Below are 23,935 nucleotides of genomic sequence, written 5' to 3'. Positions count from 1 at the left end.
GCATGGCCGCAGGAGGTAGGTCACTGGGGCCATGCTCTGGGCCTGTGACGCCCTGTACTCCTACCCCACCCTCTTTCTGTCTCTGCCTCTTTGGTGCCCTCAGGTGAGCAGCTCTCCTCGGCTGGGCCCATCTTCCCTGATGGGCTGCCTCACCTTGGGCTCAGAACAATGGAGCTGGCCATGTGTGCTCTCAGACCTCTGACCCGTGATCCCCAGGTACACTTTTTCTCCTCTATGTTGTTCTTGTTGGATGTCTTGGCCACAGCAATGGAGAAGCTCATTAAAACACCGCCCTATGCCACTGCACCCAGCTTGACAAAAGTACGTGTGTGTGTGTGTGTGTGTGTGTGTGTTGGGGATGTGCTTGGAAGTGAACCAGGTTCTTGTGCATGCTGGAGAAGCACTCTTAAGGGACACATCCCATCCCATGGGTGGAGCCCGTGGCCTAACCGCCTCCTCCAGGCCCACCTCTCAATGCCATCATGTTGAGGTTGAAGGGTCAACAGGAATTTTGGATAGACACACACATTCCAACCACAGCACCAGACAGACAAGAGCCCAGGGAATTGGTCCCCACCAGATGTCCCCTGTCAGAGGGGGTCTTTCAGGTTGACCCGAAAGACACCAGATTTAAAACTCAGATCTCTATGAAGGCAGAAACATCTCTGGTAAAGCAAATTCATGACAATTAAAACTAGTGCCACTTTTGTTTTCTACAAGATGCAACAGATTCGTGTAGCAGAAAACGCCAACTGTGTTCTATGGTACTGAACACACAGTGTCTACACAGGTAACCACTGTGACATCAGCAGCTGAGGGTGTGGGATGGAGAGGCACAGCAGCAGCAGTCTCTACACTACTGAATTTGCCCTGCTGCAGATTCACACCAGGGTCATGTCCCTTTCTCATGTTAAATGGAACCACAAAGAAAGGGAGCTACAGAGAAATATCTAGAGGACAGACTCCAGTGAGTGGTGCAAATACTAAAGTGTTTCGCCACAAACATCAACTAAACAGGAGAGAAGATGGTCACAGGAAGCAGGCCACACTGAATCAAGAGTCCACCCTGCTCTCCTTGTAAGGACACAAGCCAGGCTAAAGCAAGAGCGTACCCTAGCCCCTTATGACCCCATCATAAGTAATTACATCATAATAATGCCACTTCAGAAAAAAAGACCTTATCCTTAGGTGTGGAGTTTTGAACCTATGCATCTCTATGGGGGATATGATTTATTCCATAACATACCCTGGTCCTACCTGTCTGAGAGTTCTTATCAATGGGGGTTGAATTTTGCTGTATCATTATTCTACATCAATCTATACCATCATATGTCTTCCTCAACTTGTCCATAAAGTGCCTTGTGTAGGGACATGTGTATCTACATTCACGATGGAATTGGGTCTGTAAATTTTGGTTTCTTTCATAGTTTTATTCTGGCACCGTCATTTCTGGTTTCATGGCCAGGTAATACCAGCTTCATGAAATACATTGTGAATTGTCCCCTCTGCTGCTTCTGTTTCCTGGAAATGTTCATATACAGCTTGTATTAACCCTTCTTCAAAGGTGTAGTAGAATTCTCAGTGATGTGGTCTACACCTGAAGACCTTTTTGGAGCTTTTCCTATTAGGAACTTCATTTCCCTGATGGTCACCCAACCACTCTAAATGTTCCTGTGTTAGCTCCTGCTTCTCCAGAAAACTTCTACTTCGTCTACATTGTACGGGTCTGTACAGTGTCATTGAAGTTAGTCTTTGTGTTTATTTTTTTCCTTGTGCTGGTTTTTGGTTTATTTTCATCACCTTTTTCTGTTTCTGAAAATGGTCGTTTAGTTATTTTTATTAAATTATTTATTTATTCTAATTTGTTATGCACAATGGCAGAAGGCAATTCATTTCACATTATACATATAGAACTCAATTTTTCAAGTCACTGATTGCACACAAAGTATTTTCACACCATTCGTGTTTTTATACATGTACTTAGGGTAATATGTCTAACTCATTCCACCATCAGTCCTACCCTCTTGCCCCCTACTTATTCCCTCCCTCCCCTTTGCCCTATCTAAAGTTCCTCCATTCCTCCCATGCTCCCTCCGCCTATCTCCATTATGAGTCAAGATCCTCATATCAAAGAAAACATTTGGCCTTTGGTTCTTTGGGATTGGCTTGCTTTACTTAGCATTATATTCTCCAACTTCATCGATTTACTGGCAAATGTCATGATTTTATTCTCTTCTAATGCTGACTAGTGTTCCATTGTGTATATATACCAAAGTTTCCCTATCCATTCATCTACTGAAGGGCATCTGGGTTGTTTCCAAAGTTTAGCTATTGTGAACTGTGCTGCTATAAACATTGATATGGCTGTGTCCCTGTAGAATGCTGTTTTTAAGTCCTTTGGGTATAAACCAAGGAGTGGCATAGCTGGGTCAAATGGTGGTTCTATTCCAAGTTTTCCAAGGAATCTCCATACTGCTTTCCAGATTGGCTGCACCAATTTTTAGTCCATATATGATTACATGACCAGTGTAATTCTGTGTCATGTACAATCAGAAGGATGAGAAGTTCTACTCCATATATGTATAATATATCAAAATACCTTCTACTGTCATGTATAACTAATAAGAACAAATAAAAAATATTTAAAAAGAGAAAGAGAGAGAGAGAGAAAGAGAGAGGGAGAGAGAGACTGGCTCTTGTGGCACTTACAGGCCTCAGGATGCTTCAAGTTGAGATGTGATTCCCTGAGTATACATCATCACATCTACACAGGACTCTGGTTGTAGCCAGAGGAGACTTCTCAGGGAACATGAGCCCACGAGGCAGTCCCTTGGGAAATGTTGGAGAGGTATGTGGCTCTCATTTGAGCCTTTGCCATCTCAAGAATGTGACTGCATCAAATGGGAAACTGTACCAGCTTGGGGGAGGGAAACAAGTCCAGGCACTGCCAGCATAGTAAACAGTTTGATCTCCCTTAATAAGGCCTTTCTGCCCAGGATGGACCAGAGCTGGCAGAATCTCCTGGGGCTACTACAGCCAGATGCCTTTCAATGGGCTTTTGCCATTGATCTTAATAAATAAGAGGTAAAAATGGGCATGATCAATTTTTAAAAAAATCCTGGACTGAAAGGCTTATGTTCAGAAAGCCTCAACCTTTCAAGATAGTTCAACCAATATTTACAGGGCATCTCCCATGAGCCAGTTGCTGTACTAGGCACTGGGATTACAGAGATGAGTTAAATGCACTTTCAATGCCCAGGCTCAGAGCTGGGGGAGAGACGTAAGGGTGCAGGCAGCTGCTGGCAGAGCAGCGTAATTAAGTGTGATAGTTCCAAGACAGGGGCATAAATAAGGTACCAATGGGTCACTAAGGACAGGTCAGTTCTCCTGAAGTAGGAGATCAGAAAATTTTTCAGAGGGGAAATGACCTGGATATCAATTCCATGAATATTTACTGACTGTCAACTGGTACTAAATTCTGTGCCAGAGGGCTGGGGATGTGGCTCAAGCGGTAGCGCGCTCGCCTGGCATGCGTGCGGCCCGGGTTCGATTCTCAGCACCACATACCAACAAAGATGTTGTGCCCGCCGAAAACTAAAAAATAAAGATTAAAAAAATTCTCTCTCTCTCTCTCTCTCTCTCTCTCTCTCTCTCTCTGTCTCTCACTCTCTCTTAAAAAAAAAAAAATTCTGTGCCAGAGGATTTCACAGGCATTATTTCATTTATGCTTCATAAAAACTCTGTGAAGTAGATATCCTTATCCTCATGATTTTCAAAGACGAGGACAGGTAATTCCAAAGGTCACATGGCTAGTAAATGAGGTTGGAACTTGGTAGAAGTACAGCTCAGTCTGGCCACCCAAGGAATGGAGGTCTCTCTTGCTCCTGTGCTCATGCGTCTGTTACACAAGTGGATGCTCACACCACTGCTCATCATTCTGGTGACAGAAAAATGCATGCAAGTGAAACCCACAACAGAGAAGCTAAGGTAAACCCTCCGCCCTCAAATCCCCACTTCCTTCCTTATTATTTTTCTCAGAGTTTTGTAGGCCTTAAACTTACCACCCTCCTCCCCCGCCCCCCAAAATTGTTTTTCTTTGTCCTGGGAAGCCACTGTGCTTCTCTGTTTCATCTTACTAGCCAAAGAGCCACTGCCAAGGAGGCCATACTAGTGCAGGCTGAGAACACCAGGAGAGAAGGGGAGGGAGGGTAAGAGGGAGTCCTGCCTCAACCTCCAGACTGAGAGCTAAGGCCAGGGAGAAGAGGCTAAGATGGAGGCAGAGACTTCAGCAAATGAGGAGGACCAGATATGGGAGAGTGAAAGACAGATCGCCCAGAGCCCCAGGAAGGATGAGCGAGAAGCACCACAGCCAGGCTCAGAAAGGACAAAGAAGGAGCGGACAGACAGCTGTCTTTCTCCCAAGATGATTTCCACCTATTCAGTGGATCCTGGTAACTACTGCCTTGATGCTGGTGTTCCTAGAGCTGAGGCCTTTTTGGGTCTACTCTGCTGGCCCTTTAAAAATGCAAACTCAATGCTAGTACAGTCTATGGGGAAGGGGGGTCAGTAAACCAGGTTATTCACTAAGCATCCGACTCTTCACCAGTGAAGGACGGAATGGGGACTGGTCAGTGTGATCCCTAGGGACCTGACTGACTCTGACATTCCAGGATTGCAGAGCCAGCTCAGCTTCCCTGGATTTGATTGGAGAGAACAGAGGCTAAGAGCCTGGGAACTTGGGCCAACTCTGCAGGCGCATGGGCAGGAGGGGCATATCTAAGACAGAATCAATAGACGCCTTGAGGCTGCAGTGACCAAACATGCTATTTAAGGAAGGCTATCTGAGTCTTGCCCTCTTCCACATAGTTTTCCCAGAATTCTTTTGTCACCATATCACATTTCCTTTTTCACAAGTATATTCAGCTTTCACTGTGCAATTACCCAGAGACAGAAGAGGTCACTGTAGCCTGCAAGCCCTCAGTCCAGTGTAGTAGGCTAAATAAAGTCCCCCACCCACCCCCAAAAGATATCAGGTTCCTATCTCTGGAACCTGGAAAAGTTAGTTACCTTATTTGAAAAAAAAAGGGTCTTTGTGAATGTGATTAAATGAAGGATTCTGAAATGAGGAGATTATGCAGGAGGACCCTAAATGCAATCACAAATAATTAGGAGAGACAGCAGGTTTGACACACAGAGGGAAGCCATTTGAATATGCTGGCCTTGGACATTGGAGCGAGTGATGTAGCCACAAGTCAAGGAATGCCAACAGCCACTGGAAGCTGGAAGAGGCATGGAAGAACTTCTTCCCTGGAGCCTCCAGAGACAGTGTGGTCCTGTGGACACCTTGATTTCTGCACCACAGTGCTGATTTTGGACTTCTTGCCTTTACATTTGTGAGGGAAAGTGCTTGCATTTTCTATTTGTTCTTATTAGTTATATATGACAGTAGAATATATTTTGACATATTAATCATATATGGAATATAATTTCTCATTCTTCTGACTGTACATGATATAGAATCACATTGGTCATGTAGTCAAAATAGGCACAGAGGATAGTAATGTCCAATTCATTCTACTATCTTTCCTCTTCCCATCTCCTTCCCTTTCCTTCATGTCCCTTTGGCTAATACAAAGTACTTCTATTCTTCCCTATACTCTTCCCCCTTATTGTAAGTTTGCATCTCCATATCAGAGAAAGCATTCGGCCTTTGGGATTGGCATATTTCGCTTAGCATGATAATCTCCAGTTCCATCTGTTTATTGGCAAATGCCATAATTTCATTCTTCTTTATGGCTGAATAATATTCCATTCTGTATATAGACCACATTTTCTTTATCCATTCATTTTTGGCTGTCTCATGGTAGTATGTGATTTTAAGTCCTTTGGGTATAAACTGAGCAGTTGGATAACTGGGTCAAGATTCGGTTCCATTCCTAGTTTTTTGAGGAATCTCCATACTGCTTTCCAGAGTGGTTATATCAGTTTGCAGTCCCACCAGCAATGTATGAGTGTGCCTTTCCCCTACATCCTCACCAACATTTGTTGTTACTTGTATTCTTGATAATTTCCATTCTGACTGGAATGAGATAAAATCTCAGTGTAGTTTTAATTTGCATTTCTCTCTAAATGCTAGAGATACTACAGATATAGTAACAAAAATGGTATGATATGGGAACTAAAACAGACACATAGACCAATGGTACAGAATAGAAGACACAGAGACAAAACCACATAAATACAGTTATTTCATACTAGACAAAGGTGCCAAAAACATACATTGGAGAAAAGATAGCCTCTTCAACAAATGGTATTGGGAAAACTGGAAATCCATCTGTAGAAAAATGAAATTAAGCCCCTACATCTCACCCTGCACAAAACTCAAAGTGGATCAGGGACCTAGGCATTAGACCAGAGACCCTGCACCTAATAGAAGAAAAAAAAATAGGCCCAAATCTACATCATGTTGGCTTAGAATCTGACTTCCTTAACAAGACTCCTAAAGCACAAGAAGTAAAATCAAGAATCACCACAAGGGATGGATTCAAACTGAAAAGCTTCTTCACAGCAAAAGAAACAATCAAGAATGTAAAAAGAGAGACTCCAGAATGGGAGAAAATCTTTGCCACCTGCACCTCAGATAGACCATTAATTTCCAGTATACAAAGAACTCCTGTTCTTTTTAAGACACTGAGTTTGTGGTAATCTATTCGAGCTGTCATAGGAAGCTGATACACCCAGCCTCATCCTGCCCCCGATACCTACACATCTGCACCCATACCTGCGTATGCCACAGGCCTGCTGTTCCCTTGGAGTTAGCCTCAACTCTTTGGATGAGCAATAACCAAAAGCCATGAACCTGGAAGAAGGACGAGGACTTGAACTGAAGGTCCCATCTGTTACTATTTGTGAGCAGAGGACTTCACCTCTCCAAGCTGGTTTTCTCATTCGAAAAAATGGAAAGTGTAGTTCCTGACTAGCTCACGGCCGTCATGTTGGGACTACATTTTAAAATGGACTTACAGGCCGATTGACACCTTTAAAGCTTTGTGCCCATGTCAGGAATCAGTTGTTATTTTTATTAAATTCCTGGGCTCAGTCCTGAGCAGATTCCTACTGATATCAACATACAGTCCTTAGGAGATACAAATAAAATCAGGTCGGGAGAAACTTCTATGGATCTTGGTGACCCCAACCTTCTCCAATGTTAAACTCTAATTTTGTGAAACAGGAAGCAGTGGGACAAGGTGTGAATGACTTAAAGGAGGGTTTATGAGGTAATTCCTTCCCAGCTCCTAAAGTCACCAATATGCATCATCCACAGACTTAGAGAAGATCATGACTATCCTCAATGTGCTCATGACCTTAGCACCACCAAGGAGAGAAGATTTGGCATGAGTCTGATGGCTCATGAACACTGCTTTTTGCAAATGTTTAGTGAGTGAATGGAGGAATGGATGGATCTATGAATAAATGATCTAATTAATTAAAAGGAATGAGCCCTGAGCATAAAAAATGACCTCCAAATTACAACTTTCTCATAGTCCCCAATATTATCCTTGTTAATATGATTGAGTTTTAGCTTCAATTTCTCTGTCTCACAGTCTCTCCCTGGATGTCTATTCTGAGCTTAACAGGGAAAAATTCTTAGAAGCTCGCCATCAAAGAGCCATGTCTAATACTGATAGGTGCTGTTGGTGGTTCTCCTTGAAGCCATTGGTTACGTGTATGGAAAATCATGTGGATTACAGACACTTTTCGCACCTGGCCTTCCAGGTACAACAGCCAGTCCTCTCTGTCCTGGATTCTCTAAGACAGCCCATCTGTATCTCAGGAGCAGCAATCGCAACAGAATTAGGGTTTTCCAATTTCTGTCTACTAAGTCACACCTCTTCTTTCACCCAGGTTGCTGGGGGTCCCAGCATGGTTCTTCTGGGTTCCATTAGAGACTCCTGGGGGAGGGAGTCAAATACAAAGTTTCTATTGATCACATGGAGTTTTTGAGAAGCTTTTTTTTCTTCTGTTTTTGTTGTTAGAGTAGTATATTTTCATTTCATACAATTTGGAAAGTACATACAAGTATAAAGTATTGGAAAAATGTCATTGTAATTCTACCCTCTCAGCTGTTAACCTTCTGGTACATTTCTGGTCATTTTTCTATAATTTTCACATAATTGAGATCAAAGAGTATGTATGATTGAAACCTTGCACTCTCATTTTAACATTTAGCATAAACCATTTCTCATAGTATCAAAAATTCCCCATAGGGCTGAGGTTGTGGCTCAGTGGTGGAACATTTGAGGAGCACATGTGAGGCCCTGGATTTCATCCTCTGCGCCACATAAAAATAAATAAATAATGAAGGTATTGTGTCCATCTACAACTAAAAAAAATTTTTTTTAATTCTTCATAGACATCACTTTTCTGCAAGTTTCTTCAATATAGTTCCCTGCCACCCCCAGTACTGGGGATTGAACCCAGGGCCTCAGCATACTAGGCAAACATGTACCTCTGAACCACCAGCCCCCCAGCTGATTTTTGGGCATCACTTTTAATGGATACATAAATTCCTTAACCTAGTAGGGCTAATAATTCACAAATACAGTCCTCGCTTTGGCTTGCCCTTTGTCTTCCAGCTCAGTCTTGTTTTCTTTGTTCCCTGTACAACCCACTTGCAGAACCCAGCATCTCTTTGGGTTCTCTAAGAGGACTTAGTCCAACCCAAAGCACAATGAGCAATGTGGGCTCTTCCTGAAGGTTTCATAAGAAGACACAAGCCAGATTTACCTTGTATATCCTACACCAAGCTACTTTCAAAAACCCATCTCTTAACCACCTCTGATTTACATTAAGTCAGAAGCCCCCATGTAGCTAGAGTGCTGGCAGAAGTTTTTTGGTTTGCTTTTCTTAGTTCTTTCCTTCTTCCTAGGTAGCCTCACCCCATCATGTTTTTTTTTTTCCTCCTCTTATAAGAGTTCCACCTTCACAGACTTACACTCCTCCTGGGATTAAGGAAAATGAAGGGTCTCTAATCACTGAGACCACCCACTCTCCTTCGAAGGTAATTTAATGACAATCTGTTGATCCTTGAATAGCCCTCTGGGGAAAAATGTCCATCCATCCACCCCACTGAACTTATTTATCATCTTCAAAGTATTTCTTCCAGACACATAAGATGCTTTCCTAAGAGCAAATGACTTCTCAATTTCATTAAGCTAGTATATAATAAGATCTCCTTGATTTGCTTTTCATGGGATCAATTCTTTTTTATTAGCTCTGAATTGGAAAAACTTATACAAGAAGGAAATGGAATGCTGTTCATGCAACTATGGATCCTGTATATGTGAACTCCACAGTTACCCAAATGATTGCGTTCATTAATCCTAATTAAGGGGTATTTGATTAGGGGGAGGGAGAACAGAGATGTCTAAATAAAATAATTCTAATTCATAGATACTTGGTAAAAGGGAGTTGGACAGGTGAGGCAGCCTAACACCAAGGGTCAGAGGCTGTGTTTGACTTTCTAGGCTGCCCCCTACACCCTGTCCCTATGGGCCTGGAGGCCCCTCCTCAAGAGTCAAGCCTGCAATGCTGGGATTAGTTGTGCACAGCTTGTTTCTGGAAGACCACAGCAAATTGGAATGTGTCCTGCCACAACCATCTAATGGACTACGGAGAAAAGCCTGAAAGAAGGGGAGAGGGGCCCCACCAAGCATCCAGAGGAGGAAGGAGGCAGAGGTGCAGTGTTAACGCTAACAAGCAGAGAAGAAGGGTCCGGCCTGGAGAATCCTGAGGGGCTCCAATGACGGGAGAGGCAGGGTTTCCACAGAAGAATGCTCCTCCTCACAGAAGCAATGCCCCTGCTTTGGGTGCTGAGAGAAAGCACTGGCTCCTCACAGCTCTTTCTGAAACAGAAAAGGAACCAGCCTACTAGGAGTGGCACAGTTGAAAGAGCAGCACTGAGAAGTCCCCCTCCCTCGTGGGTGGCTGGGCTCAGAGTGTGGGAGAGGAACTGCCAAATGGAATGAGGAGGCTGGGAGGGTGGGAGCAGCAGCCTCCCCTTCTTAGAGTCGGGGGAATCCCTGGAGCCTGGAGTTACATTTGTCCCTGGTATCCATGGAGACGGGTCCAAGACCCGCCCACTACGCCACGGATCCAAATCCAAGGGTGCTTAAGTCCTTTATATAAGATGGTGTAGTATTGCATATAACCTTTGTACGTCCTGTACATGTAACCTACGTACAGTATACCTCCTGTATACTTTAAGCCATCTTTGGATTACTTACAGTAACTAATACAATCACATGGTATGTAAAATATCACAGAACAATACTTAACCTTATTGCATGTAATGCATCCTAATATTTCTATTCTATCCTATTTCATCTCTTAAAATGTGAGTCACAACTCACAGTCTAACAGTAGTTAATTTAGGGAATAATGACCAAAAATAAAAAGAAAAGAAAAAAAAGCACAAAAAAAACCAGTGTGTACATGGTGGGTACAGGTGTATTTTTTTCCTAATAGTGTTGATCTGCTTTGGTGGAATCCACAGATCCAGAACCCACAGATGTGAGATCTGACCATAGCACCCTACCCCAAGATGCACCCCCTGCCAAGACTCCTTGCCATTATCTTAGCCTCCTAAAATGAGGGGCTGGGGTGGGAAGTAGAGTTTCAGATTTTGCGTGTGCACACACACATGCAAAACAGAAAACACAACAAACAATGAAACACAAAAAAACAAAACACAACAACAACAACAACAAAACCCAAGATGTCCAGTTAAATTTGAATTTTAGATAACATAGACTTTCTTAGTGTATGTACCAAATATAGCATGACACCTCAAAGATGATGGAAAAAGTAGTGACCGCCCAAGTTTCCTGTCAATAGTAGAGAAAGAGGAAGTTAAAGAAATAGGGAATCTAGTTGTTGGAGAACCAGTAATTGTGTGTGCTTGTATATGTATGAGATAGAGAAAGAGATTAAACTGTCAGCACGGTCACTGGTTGTAGATGGATATTTGGGAAGCTAACAAGAAGTTAAAAATGATTTTTTAGAGAACTTTGTTCCACTGTAAACAGAAAACTCATCTGTCATTTATGTGAATTATCCCCATTTCTGTTTCTTCAGACACCACCACCTCTTCATTTTTTGTACTTACGCCATCAGGACTGTATTTCTGGGAGCCTCCGGGAGCCTCCCGACCCTCTCCAGCCTCCCCAGCCTCCCCTCCCCAGTCATGAAATCAGGCCTTTATTTGCAAACACTCTGATATCTGCTTGTCCCAGTCCCAGGTGGATCTTTGGCTCGTACAGGTGTCTGTCCGTTCCCCTGTCATCGGGAGCTACTCAGAAGCATTTTCCCCAAGTTCATTTCCACCCCATTCCAGGCCTCCCACCACGTCATCATCTCAGCTTCCTTATCGTTTAGAATTTGGTCTAGAAAATTTATCTACTTCCTTTATTCCCTAGCAGCTAAAATAGTCTGGAAGGGAAACCATTAGACAAATGACGTTCCAGCAGATCTGAATGGCACCAGTCCCCGTGTGACTGTATCCTCCCTGCGCCAGGTTTATGGTCTGCACCAGACACTCCTGCATTTCTTCCCTCTGCCCAGATTCTGCCAGGTCTGCTCTCCTCTTGAGTTACTCACTTACTTGTCTGCATGGTACCACGGTCACGAGCATTATAAACTTGCAGGTAGCCTTAAATCTTCTCAGCTCCCATCTCTTCTCTCACTTTTCGGTAATGGGTATGTTCTTTATGAAAGCCCTCATCCTTCACTTGGCCTAATTCAGCACTGAGGTCCATATTGCCGTGACCAGAAAGAAGCATTTTTCTTTTTTTTTTTCTTTTTTTTGAGCCGGGGGGTAACCAGGGATTGAACCCAGAGGTGATTAACCACTGAGCCACATCCCCAGCCCTTTTTTATATTTTATTTTATTAGAGACAGGTTCTCACCAAGTTGCTTACAACCTTGCTAAGTTGCTGAGGATAGCCTTGAACTTGCAATCCTCCTGCCTCAGCCTCCCAAACCATTGGGATTACAGGCAAGTGCCATGCTCAAAGAGGTTATAAGAGTAGATGGGCTGCCCCATGGGTAAGCTGTATATATTCTGTGGATACACATCTTAGACACCCATAATCAGTTATAGTGTTCCATGTTCCCTATGCTGGCACCTCAAATCCTCTTACTCATCTTGGTCTGACCAGTGTTCTTTCCTTTCTCTGCTTCTGGTGGTAACAACTTCCTCTTTTTCTGGGAACTGCCCTGCCAGGTCTTTCCTGGGATGGTCAATTGCAAAATCCTATCCTCTGACCACAGGGGAGGCTGAGCCACACAGGCGATTTCATCCTGTCTCTCTGTCATAGAGACACACTTATAGATGAACATGTGTAGCAATCTGGGTCCCAGTGCCTCTCTGGGAGCATCTGTTAGCCACTAGAGGGATGATACAGACCTGATCTGTGGGCAGCAATGCTCCCCTCTCCTCTTGCTGAATAAGAGCTCCATTCTTAAAGGAAAGTAGAGCTAAGGAGTAGGAGTGACAGAGACTTGAGTCTCCCCATCTAGTTATTTCTGAGGCCACCCAGCTCCTGGGGTACATTTTTTTTTTCTGTATCTGCTGCTGTGGTTTGAGTGTGCCCCCCAGCAAAACATGTTTTGGAAACTTAATCCACAATATAACAGTGTTGAAAAGAGGAGTCCGGTGTGAAGTGTTTAAGTCATGAGAGCTCCATTCACAGAAATGGATTAATGTCCATTATAAGTTTGATCGCTTGCCCTTCTGCCTTCCCCCACGGGATGACACAGCAAGAAGGCCCTTGCCAGATGTAGATCCATAGACCTTGGACTTCTCCAGCCTCTAGAACTATGAGGAAACAAACCTCTTTTCATTATAAATTACCCAATTGTGGTATTCTGTTATAGTAGTGGAAAACAGACCAAGGCAGCTGCTCAGCATCAAGTTTATTATTTGCAGGTTGAGAATCCTGACTCCCACACATTTGTATCCACTGTTCATGCTTAGCGAGTACTTACTATGTGCTGCCACATGTGTTCTCTCCCACAATTCTCAACACTAGTCTGAACATCCTTATTGTGCACAAAAAGAAAAAAAGTATTGAGGCTGAGAGTGCACAGGGAGCAACTAGTTCTGCTGGAATCAAAATGCACATCTTTGGACTCCAAAAACAATAGTCTTTTTCAAAAGTTTTTTTCAAGTTGTAATTCACAGAAAAAAAAATTCATATTATGGCCAAATAAACACATATTATTAAGATGAACTATATGAAATTGTAGATATTTGATTTTTTGACCTAAAAATGGCAATTCCATATAGTTCAATCTCTACAACAGAGACAAAGATGTCATGCAACAATACTTAGTCTTATTATGTGTAATTCACTCCAATATTTTAATCCTATCCTATTTCATCTTTTAAAGTGCTGGTGACAAGCCACGTGCAGTGGTGCATTCCTGTAATCCTAGAAGCTCAGGAGGCTACTTTTATTATTACGAGAGGATCACGAGTTCAAAGCCAGCCTTAGCCACTTAGTGAGGTCCTAAAGCAACTCAGTGAGACCCTGTTCTCCTGAGTATACCTGGGTCCTCACTTGCTCTGGTGGTGCCCTGGGGGCATGCTCCTCAGAGCCAGGGCAGTGCTGCACCCTCTCTCCTGCCCCCACCTCACATCACACACAATTCCCTGGGTTCCTTGGGGTGCCAACAGAGACTTGCAGAGGAACAACTTCTGTAGCCCCTCTTTCCCTAGAGCTTGAATTCGAATCCCCAGGCCAAGCAGGAGACAGGTATCCATCTCTGCTGTTCATCATCTCTGTCTCTCTCCACATCAAGGCCTTCATCCAAAACAGCCAAAGTCAAAAGTCCTCAGGCATTGAATTTTGGGGGAAAAACAAAACACTTTCATGAGCTGTCTATGAGTGATCCAGTTGTGCTTGGGAACATTTGGATGTCTTTGGGCTAAAGGTGGTATGCTTACTACAATATTATGTGCTATGAATCACTACTTTTACTATTGTAAATAACAACACCCCATCTGTGGTCTTCAATTTAATTGGAGTGACCCTGGTGATGGTCTCACTGCACTCCCATACCCCAGATATGACCCAGGAGGCAGTCCTAGACACCTCTGAGGAGAACACAGTCCTCAGGGCCTGCAACAGACGGGCTCTAGCTGAAATGCTGATGGAGGACATCAAGGTCCCAATATTCACTACAAGTGGATTTGAATTAAAATTAAAGGGAGGGGCTAGGAAGTCCAGAGAGCTTATTACCAGATGGTTTTTATGTAGGTCATGACTTCTTAAACCATAAGTCAGACCTCATTAGTGTGTTGTGAAATTGGCTTAGTGGGTTGTCACCAGCATTTTATTTTATTTATTTTTGGTACCAGAGATTGAACACAGGGGTGCTTAACCACTGAGGAGAACAGGTGCAGAAGTTGTGCACCTGTTCAGACTCAGATTGTGTGGTTGACTGTGGGGTATCCCCAGGATGTGAGAAATCCTAAGGGGCCCCTTTATAGGTGTCAATGCCCATCTTGAGTTGCAAGGCTAGCAGCCTGTGAGATAAAACTAGCAGCTGTTAATGATGTCTTATTTGCTGGTAGATCTAGGAAAACTCCGTTTACACTGAGTTTGGAGAGTACATTAACAAAATTCATTACCTATACATGTCTTTCAAAGCTCACAACAACTGTACCAGATGGGCAGGTAATGCACAGAATCTCTGTTTTTCAAGAAGTGAAGGTCATGGAAGAAGAGTGTTGGGCATTCAATAGCATGGCCAAGGTCATATGGCCAGAATACAGCAGAGCCAGGATTTAGACCCAAATCTTCAGACTGCTTGTTTCTGTTCTTTCCACCATGCAGGTTGTTCCCATGGCAACCTTATTAAACTGCCAAAACACAGTGGTGAGCAGGAGGTGAAGAAAATCAGGATGGGGAAAGGCAGGCACCAACCCCTCCACCCCTCTCCCACCTCATGGTCCTAGGTAGACGGTCATCTTACACTCTCCCTATTGACACCCCTGCTCAGTGCCCTGCAGTCCTTCTTCAAAAGGGACTTCAGGGCCAGGGACATGGCATGGTGATAGAGTGCTTGCTCAGCATACACAAAGCCGTGAGTTTGATCCTCAGCACTGCAAAACAAAAACCAAGACAATAGGGCTGGCAAAAGTTGGATACTCTGCATGTGCTTCCCTTGGGGGCTGGGAGGGTGGGCTGCAGGAATCTGCTTCAGTTGCTCACCCAACAATCAACTGAAGGTACTCTGACACCAGCATGGATGTCTCCTTTGTCCGGTGTCACCTTGAAAATAGTTGCTCTCAAATCTGGCTTTGATTAAACCAATTTCCTCTTGGTTATTGGAGAGAATAATGAAAAAAATCTTCCATGCATTGAGTACCTACTAAGTGTTAGGCTAGACTTGGCATTATCCTATTTGATTCTCACACTATCCCTACTAAGCCAGCCTGTCAGCCCGTTTTACACACGAAGAACTTTACTTGCCAACTATCACACAGATAATAACGAGCAAGGCCTAGATGAGGACCCGAGAGCTGAACTTCCCATCTGAATACCTTTCAACCACACCATATTGCTGGGTGGAAAATGCTTGGGGAATAAAGCAATGATCACCACTGAATAGATTTCCTACATATGAACTCCTGTCCCCATCTGTCATGCAGGAGATACACACTGAAAAGCTGAGGTGACTGTAAAAATGTGGTCTGATTTGTACCCAATGCCACCTGGGTGCTTTCTTAGCACCCCAGCCACCCTGGGCAGCCCCACAGGACAGCCCCGCAGGACAATCGCTGGGCATCAGAGCCTTCCCGGGTCTCTGCTTGAGGTAGTTTTGCTTCATTCCTGCTTGAGCTCATTAAAACTGTGGAATGGGGCCCTGGAAGCTAAGCAATGTCTGAAATGCTGAGTTGGAATAAGAATACTCTTGCATCAGAGGTAACTTGCAGATGATGCAGTCTTTCTAGAGGGAGGGGGACTGAGTACCCGTGAAGGTTTGCTCAAGGATCTCTCATGATATGGAAAGGATGTCTTCCTGGAAAAGCGGCCATATGGTGAGAGTCTTCAAATGAACCAGATTGTCTTATTGATTCTCATGATAAAAAATTATACTCAGTCAGTTCGTTATTGATGGACCAAGGGCCTGCTTCTGGTCAGGCAGAGCTTGGGATGGGCTGTGCACAAAGCATGCTGGCTTTTGCAAAATGGATTTTTTTTTTTTTTTTTTTTTTGCAGAATCTGAACTTGCACCACTTTTCTGACCTTGAGGGGTCTTCTCACTGCTGTCACCTCTCAGCCCTTCTCAGAACACAGAAAGTTCTCTCATCCCTGAGAATATCGACTCCACATTCAGAACTTCCGCAACCTCTCCTGAGAAATAATCATAATATCTCTAATTTAATGAAGTAAACTGATATGCTAGACTCTGTGCCAGATGGTTAATAGGTTTTGCCTCATTTCCTCCTCACCACAATTTCATTATGTCCATCTTATAGACAAGGAAACTGAGACTTGGAGACATTAACGTTAACCCTAGTTGATATGGAAGAGACACAGCTGCCAAAGTCAAGTCGGTTGGACTTCAAATCCCACCTTCACTGCTCTCTCTCAAGCACAGTGCGGGGTAGTCTGGTGGCCAGGGTGCCAACCAAGCCCAGAGGCCTTTTCCTGGTCTGGCTGCCCTGTCCAGTGGCCCCATCCTGTGCTAGACTCTCCTCCTCACTCTGCCCCAGCCACACAGATCTACTTTCTTTCTGTTCCCCAAACATCCTCTCCTGGTTTCGACCACTGTGCTTTCACTCTTGTGGCCTGCTCTGCCTGGAATCCAGGAACTTTTCAAGTTCTAGAGGTAGAAAGTCCTTTCCTTTAAGAATCTTCCATCTGGTGAGGGGAGGCCATGACAATTGGCATTGACGTTGATGAGCGTATTGACAATTACAATGCAGTCTACTAAATTCAGGAACAGAGATTGCTAAAGACACAACGGATACAGAGAAATGAACTAGCCACATGTGGGTATGTGGGTGTGGTGTATTTGTGTGTATGAGGTTTGTTTGGTGTGTGTAGGCGTGTAAGCACACGGATCCAGGAAGACACTCAGGAAAAACTTTGTGCAGAGCAAAGCTGAGCTAGTCTCAAAGGAAAAGATGAGTGTATGGAAGAAGGAGGGTCCCAACATTCCAGGCAGAGAAGACTGCTCTGATTGGCTAATTCCTCCCCCAGGGGTTCACGTGTTTAAGGCTTGGTTCCCAGACTATGGTGCTTTTGAGAGGTGGTGGAACCTTTAGGTCTCTACCTCTTAGTGGATAAAAGTTAGCTCATTGGGGGTATAATCTTGAAGGGAGATATTGGGGCCCTGGCCTCTCCCCTTCTTCTTTCTTCATTTCCTGGTTACCATGAAGTGAACAGTTTCCTCCACCATGTGCTCTTACCATGATGGATGGCATCACCACAGGCCAAAGGCAATGAAGCCAAGTGATCACCAACTAAAACCTCTGAAACCCTGAGTAAAACAAGCCTTTCCCACTTTTAAATTGATTTGTCTTGGGTATTTTGTTACAGAAACAGAAAACGAATCAACACAAAGACAAGGAGAAAAGCCCAATGATGAGAAATATGAGGTGGGAAACCTCTAGTTTCACATTACTGGAACGCAAAGTAGTAGGAGATGATACTGGAGAGGCAAACAAAAATCATATTATAGAAGAATTTAGGCTTGAGGCGACCAAATAATGTATTATCTAAGTCAGGATAATTTGAGGGCAAGAGAGACCATTAGCCAGCTAGTATCTCAAGATGGTCGTATTAACCTGGAATAGTCCTGGTTCACGGGGAAGCATAGTCAATTTCACCTAAAGGCCACACTAAGGAAACTGAACCTCATCCTATGTGCAATGGGGAGACATGACAAAGTCTCAATAGGGAGGTGGCAAAACTAGACTTACTTTTTTTGGAAGTCATCTGGACACCAATATGGAAGACACATTGGAGGAATGGATTGGACAGGCCAGCGGCTAGAAGACCACTTAGGAGGCTGTTATGATAGCACAAGATAGAGTGGGACTGGAATGGAGGTGGTGGTGGTAATGGGTAAAAAGAGAAGAAAAGGATTTATCAAAATGTGAAAAATATATGGAGGAGGCAAGATCTTTGAGATTTTATAATTGGAAGAGAGGAAGAATAAACAGCCTCACTTTCCTAATTAGTGAACTGGGTAGATGATACTGGAGAGGCACCATCCACAGTCATCTAGACCAGACTTTGTAGACATATACCATAGTTCTCCCTTATCTGTGGGAATCTATTCCAAGAATCCTAGAGAATACCTGAAACCACAGACAGTATTAAATCCTATGTCTACCATGTTTTTCCTACTAAGTACAGAACTTGTCTTTGCACTTAAAGAGAACATGACTTCTCTTTGGCACATCCAAATTGCTACTATTGCTACTTTTGTACTTTGGAACCATTGTCGAGTAAAATAAGAATTATCTGAACACAAGTACTGCAAAACCAAGGAAGTCAATTTGGCAACTGAGAAGACTACTAAGTGACTAATGGGTGAGTAGTACGTACAATATGGGTATCGTGGACAAAGGATGATTTTCACTCAGGGTGAAAAGGGGCCAAACACTGTGAGATTTCATCCCATTGCTCAGAATGGGGCACACTTGGAGATTTATGAATTATTTCTTTCTGAAATTTTCCACTTAATATTTTTGGACCACTGTTGACCACAGGTAACTAAAACCATGAAAAGCAAAACCACAAATTGGGGAAACTATTGTATTGAGTTGAGCTCTGGGCAGGCCGAGTTTGGGAAGTCTGTGAGATATGTGGGGGATTCCCAGTAGATTGTTTTGAGTCCAAAACATAGAGAAAGGGGTGGAGAACTACCTGAAGCTCATCAGAATATACAGGATACAAAAAAGGTTAAAAAAAAATCTTGCAGGAAGTATGTTCACTGAGAAGAATGGTGGGTGTAGTAGTAGACCTTTCATTACTATAATGAAATACCTGACACAAGCTACTTATGAAAAAAAAGAGAGAGAAGTTTATTTTGGATCATGTTCTGGAGGTTCAAGTCCAAGATTAGGCAGCCCTGTTGGTTTATGTTTCTGGCAAGGGCAGAACATTGCGGTAAAAGTATCTGTTGGAGGGAATACTCACATCTTGAGCTAGAAAGGAAGGACAGAGAGACACTTGGGTACCACCATCCACTTTGGGGGTATGCCTCCAATGACCTAAGGACCACCCACTAGTCCCCACTTTTTCTTTTCTTTTGCCGTCTCTTTCTTTCCCTCCTGTCCTTCTTCCTTTTCCTTTCTCTTTCCTTCCTTTTTATGGTACTGGGGATTAAATAGGGGTGTTCTACTACTGAGTCTGTGAGTCAGTATTAAAAATCTCCAGACCTTTTTATTTGTTTTGTTTTGAGACAGGGTCTCACTAAGTTGCTGAGGCTGGCCTTGAACTTGCAATCCTCCTACCTCAGCCTCCTGAGTAACTGGGATTACAGGTGTGTATCACTGCACTGCACCCAGATAGGCCCCATTTCTTGAAGGTCCACAGGACCTCTCAACACTATCACCCTGGGACCAAGCCTTCTTATATGGCCCTTCAGGGGACACCACCTGAATTTCAGCCATAGCAGTGGGCAAACACTATTTCCTATTCTCCTCTTGGCAATTTTCTTTCAAAAGATAAACTCTACTTCAATGACAGGATACTTAATTAACACTCAAATAACTTGTAAAAATTAATGAGCTTATGATTTCCCTTTGCAAAAAAATCAGCCTCGAGTTCTCTCCCTTCTTAATTATGTTATTATTTTTTTTTCACAAATCTAATTTATTTCTGTTAGTCATGTGTGGCATGGTTCAGTGCCTGTGGTTTGTAGAGGTCTCGTTCTCCAGGTCGCCAATGGTGAATGCTAACCGGGTTGCAGGAATGAAGCTGAGCCCGGGCATCAGTTTTTTTTTAGCTTTTTTTACTTGCCTCTTAAAAAAAAAAAAAAAGAAAGAAAGAAAGAAAAAAGTTCTGAATCTGTAATGGTTCACACAGTTTATAAAGTTTAAATATGTAAATATATGTATCAAAAAGTCTGTCTGCCATCCTTGGCCCACATCCACACAATTCCCATCTCTGCTTCAAGTAACCACAGTCATCAATGCTTGGGGGCGGGGGGTCTCTTCTAAAGTTTTCCTAGTATACATGAAAAAAATGCAAATGCACATTCCATTTTTTCCCTCCACATTTTTACACAAAAGTTTTAGAGTATAGTTTTACAATTCTGATTTTCTTGGGGATTTTTCCATTTCAGAACGTAGATTCAACTTGTATTTGGGGTAAAAAAAATGGGAGTTCATAACCCACTTGAATCAAATGTATGGAAGATGAAATGTCATGAGCTTTGTAATGTTTTGAACAACCAATAAAAAAATAAATAAAAAATTTAAAAAAAGAACATAGATTCATCATTCTCTTTAAACTACATTTTATTTAGCTAGTCCTCTACGGATGGACATTTGGGTCACTTCCATTTATTTGCTATTTACAAACAGCAATGCTGTTATAACCTGTAAATAACCTTATTCATGTGTCATTTTATGCTTGTATAATTAATAAGGTACATTCTTAGATGTTGAATTGCTGACTTTTATTATTTTATTTTGGTAAATATTGCCAAATTGTACTCCACAGTGGTTATACCAACTTCCATTTTCTACCATCAATGGATGAGAGTTATTCTTTCTTCAAAGACTTACCCAAAGAGTATCAGTTATCAACTGTGAAAAGATAGTATATTTTGGTAGTTTTCATTGACATTTCTTTTAGTTGGAGTAAAGCTGAGCATATTTTTATCGGTTCCTTTATGTAAAGTATATGTCGATAAATGCTATAGTCTGAATGTTTTTTTAAGGGAATAAGTCTGCAATCTTTCATTTATTTATTTTTATGTGGGTCTGGACATCAAACCCAGGGCCTTGAGCATGTCAGGCAATTGCTCCACCACTGAGCTGCATCCCAGCCCCTAGAGTCTGAATGTTGGTGTCCCTTCCTGCCTTTCACATACTGCAGCCTGATCACCAGTGATGGTATTAGGAGGTGGGGCCTTTGGAAGGAGTGGAGACCCCTTATGAATGGGATTGTGGAAGGGACCTCAGGGATTTCCTGCCTCCCTTCTGCAGTGTGAGGACGCCAGAGGGGGGGCACCATCTACAAACCAGAGGCCTTTACCAGATAAATCTTTCTGAATCTTGACTTTGAAGCTTCTAGAACTGTGAGGAATAAATTTAAGTAAATTCTGTTGTTGATGAGCTTCCCAGCCTGTGATACTTTGTTATAGTTGTCCAAATTGGCTAAGATGAGTATTTTGAGTATTTTGAGTATTTTCTATTGATTTTTTTAACTGATTTCTAGGAATACTAGAACTTTGTCTAGGATGCCTAGAAAGTAAACAAAAGTTATTATTTTACATTAAAAAAAGGGGGGGAGGAAAGTAGGTGTCACATATTGCCATTTATTTTTTTAAAAAAGGGGGGTATGAATATATCAGAGTGAACCAATCAAAACTCCCCGTATTTAAGTATTTGTGACTTAAAGAAATGACAATATCAGATGGTCCCACAATATAGTGGTAGTCTTAAAATTAAACTAAATTATCAATATGAATTCATTCTGCATTTAGTCACAGTAAAAGTCCACATTTCCTTAGTCCATTCAAAAGAACTAGAAACAACCACCATCTAGCAGCCTGTCAAGGAGACATGTACTTGAGGTCACCTTTCTCCCTGCTGTGTGGCTTTGGGCAAGATGCTCCTTCTCTCTGGGCCTAAGTTTCTTGGCTGTCAAATGAGAATAACACAAGTTCATGGTGTTATGGTTTAGATATGAGGTGTGCCCCAAAAGTTCATGTGTGAAACAATCCAAGAAATTTCCAGGTAAAGTGATTGAAATATGAAAACCTCAACCTAATCAGGACATTAATCTTCTAATAGGGATTAAGTGGGTGGTAACTGTAGGCAGGCAGGGTATGGATGGAGGAGGTGGGTCATTGGGGGCGTGCCCTTGTTGAGGAAGCCCCCCCAGCGCCCCCCCCGCGGGCCCCCCCCCCCCCCCCCGTCCCAGGTGCTTTCTTCTGCTACCCACTTCCACCCTGACGTGCTGCCTCACTTCAGGCCTAGAGGAATGGAGTCAACTCTCTGTGGACTGAGACCTCTGAAACTGTGAGCCCCAAATAAACATTTCCTTCGGGTCAAAGCGGTGGAAAAGCTGCCTGAAATAACAGATGAGCCGTGAGCACCAAATGAGATTCTGTAGGTGAAGTCAGAAGTCACGTGGGTCGCATCTCTAATGCCCAGATTGTGGTCCCTAAAGTACTTATCATGCAAAGGAACCAAGGTCCCTCTGAGAAATGACAGGTTACAGGTCTGCAGAAGGAGATATGCCAAAGCAGCCTGGGACGTCTTATCAGGCCAAGGTGGTGTCAAAAGGACTCGGAGCCAAACCGAAGAAACTCCCCCTGACAAAGTTAAACCAGTTTGAGCTTCAGATTTGTAGTCAGCGAGCGGAAGACCCGGGAGAGCCAGTGGCATAGCTCCAGCCCAACTGTAGGCCAGAGGACTGGCGCAAATCCAGCCCGAGGACAGGAGACCAATGTCCCAGTTGGAGACAGAAAGCAAAAAGGGGCGGACTCTGCCTTCCTCTGCCTTTCTGTTCCACCCAGGCCTCAATAGCTGGGGTGAGGCTGGGCCACACTGAGAAGGACAATTCATTGAGGCCATTGATTTGAATGCTAATCTCATCCAGAAACACCCCCATAGACACACTCAGAATGATTAATCTGGGCATCCCATGGCCTACTCAAGTTGGCATAAATTAACCATCACAAACTGTACTACCTGACACTGCTGAGGCAGCTACCATAACATAGTGATGAAGCACTTGGTCTCTGGAGTCAAGTAGACATGGCCATGGGGTCACATCTTCCCCTTCTGTGTGACCTTGGGCAAGCCACTTAACCTCTCTGGGCCTGTTTCTTAGCTGTGAAATGAGGATAACACTAAATGACATACTTTAGGTGAAGTTGGTAGTCAACAAGTGTTAACTGTCACCATTACTGGATGACCCCAGGGTCAGAGGATGACTCAGAGAAGCAAGCAGCAGGTCTTGAGAAAGCAGAGTTCATGTTCAGAGAATCTTCCTCTCTTTTTTTCATTTTTTTTTTTTAGTTGTAGATGGACCAATATCTTTATTTTTATTTATTTTTTTTTATGTGGTGCTGAGGATTTAACCCAGGGCCTTACACTAGCGAGGCAAGCGCTCTACCACCGAGCTACAACCCCAGCCCTAATCTTACTAGGACTACTAGAGTCAGCAGTCAACAGGCCCCTTTAAATCATGGCCATTCCTTGGATCCAGATCTTTCATTTCTGAAGCCCTTGACCCCCTCCAGGGTGGCATCCACCTGGGGTTGCAGTCTCTGAGTGAGAAGGGGTCTCCTAGCTGCTCTGGGAAAAGTTAACAAAAGTCCTCCATGCCCAGCTCTAGAGCAGGGTTCACCAGAGACAGGATGGGGAGAGGCCCAGCTGGGTCAGTGCATCTCCAAAGGAAGGCAGCTCCCTCCAGACAGACAAGTGAGCCTAGACTGGCAGTATGGTAGATGATGTCAAGAAAAAGAAACTAGTGCTGGACACAGTGGCACACACTTGGAATTCCAGAGACTTAGGAGGCTGAGATGGGAAGATTGCAAGTTCAAGGCCAGCCTCGCCACTTAGTGAGACTCCATGTCAAAATAAAAAATAAAAAGGGCCGTGGATGCAACTCAGTGGGAGATCAATTGCAAGTACTAGAAAGAGGGTGAAGGGGGAGAGAGAAGAAGG

General features: G+C 43.4%; 1 pseudogene across 1 annotated transcript in view; it reads left to right on the top strand.

The window, feature by feature from the left end:
* Nucleotides 1–4,270: 4,270 nt before the first annotated feature.
* LOC308653393 (splicing factor 3B subunit 4-like) overlaps nucleotides 4,271–23,935 on the top strand; it is a 110,526-nt pseudogene continuing 90,861 nt past the window's right edge. Inside the window, exons 1-2 of the transcript in view lie at nucleotides 4,271–4,451; nucleotides 17,616–17,674. The product of the transcript in view is annotated as a splicing factor 3B subunit 4-like (transcript). The remainder of the gene's footprint in view (nucleotides 4,452–17,615; nucleotides 17,675–23,935) is intronic.

The sequence above is a fragment of the Spermophilus citellus genome (genome assembly GCF_964194105.1).
Source record: "Spermophilus citellus genome assembly, chromosome: 7".
NCBI classification, from domain to species: Eukaryota; Metazoa; Chordata; class Mammalia; order Rodentia; family Sciuridae; genus Spermophilus; species Spermophilus citellus.
This window is presented reverse-complemented; position numbering and strand designations above follow the sequence as displayed.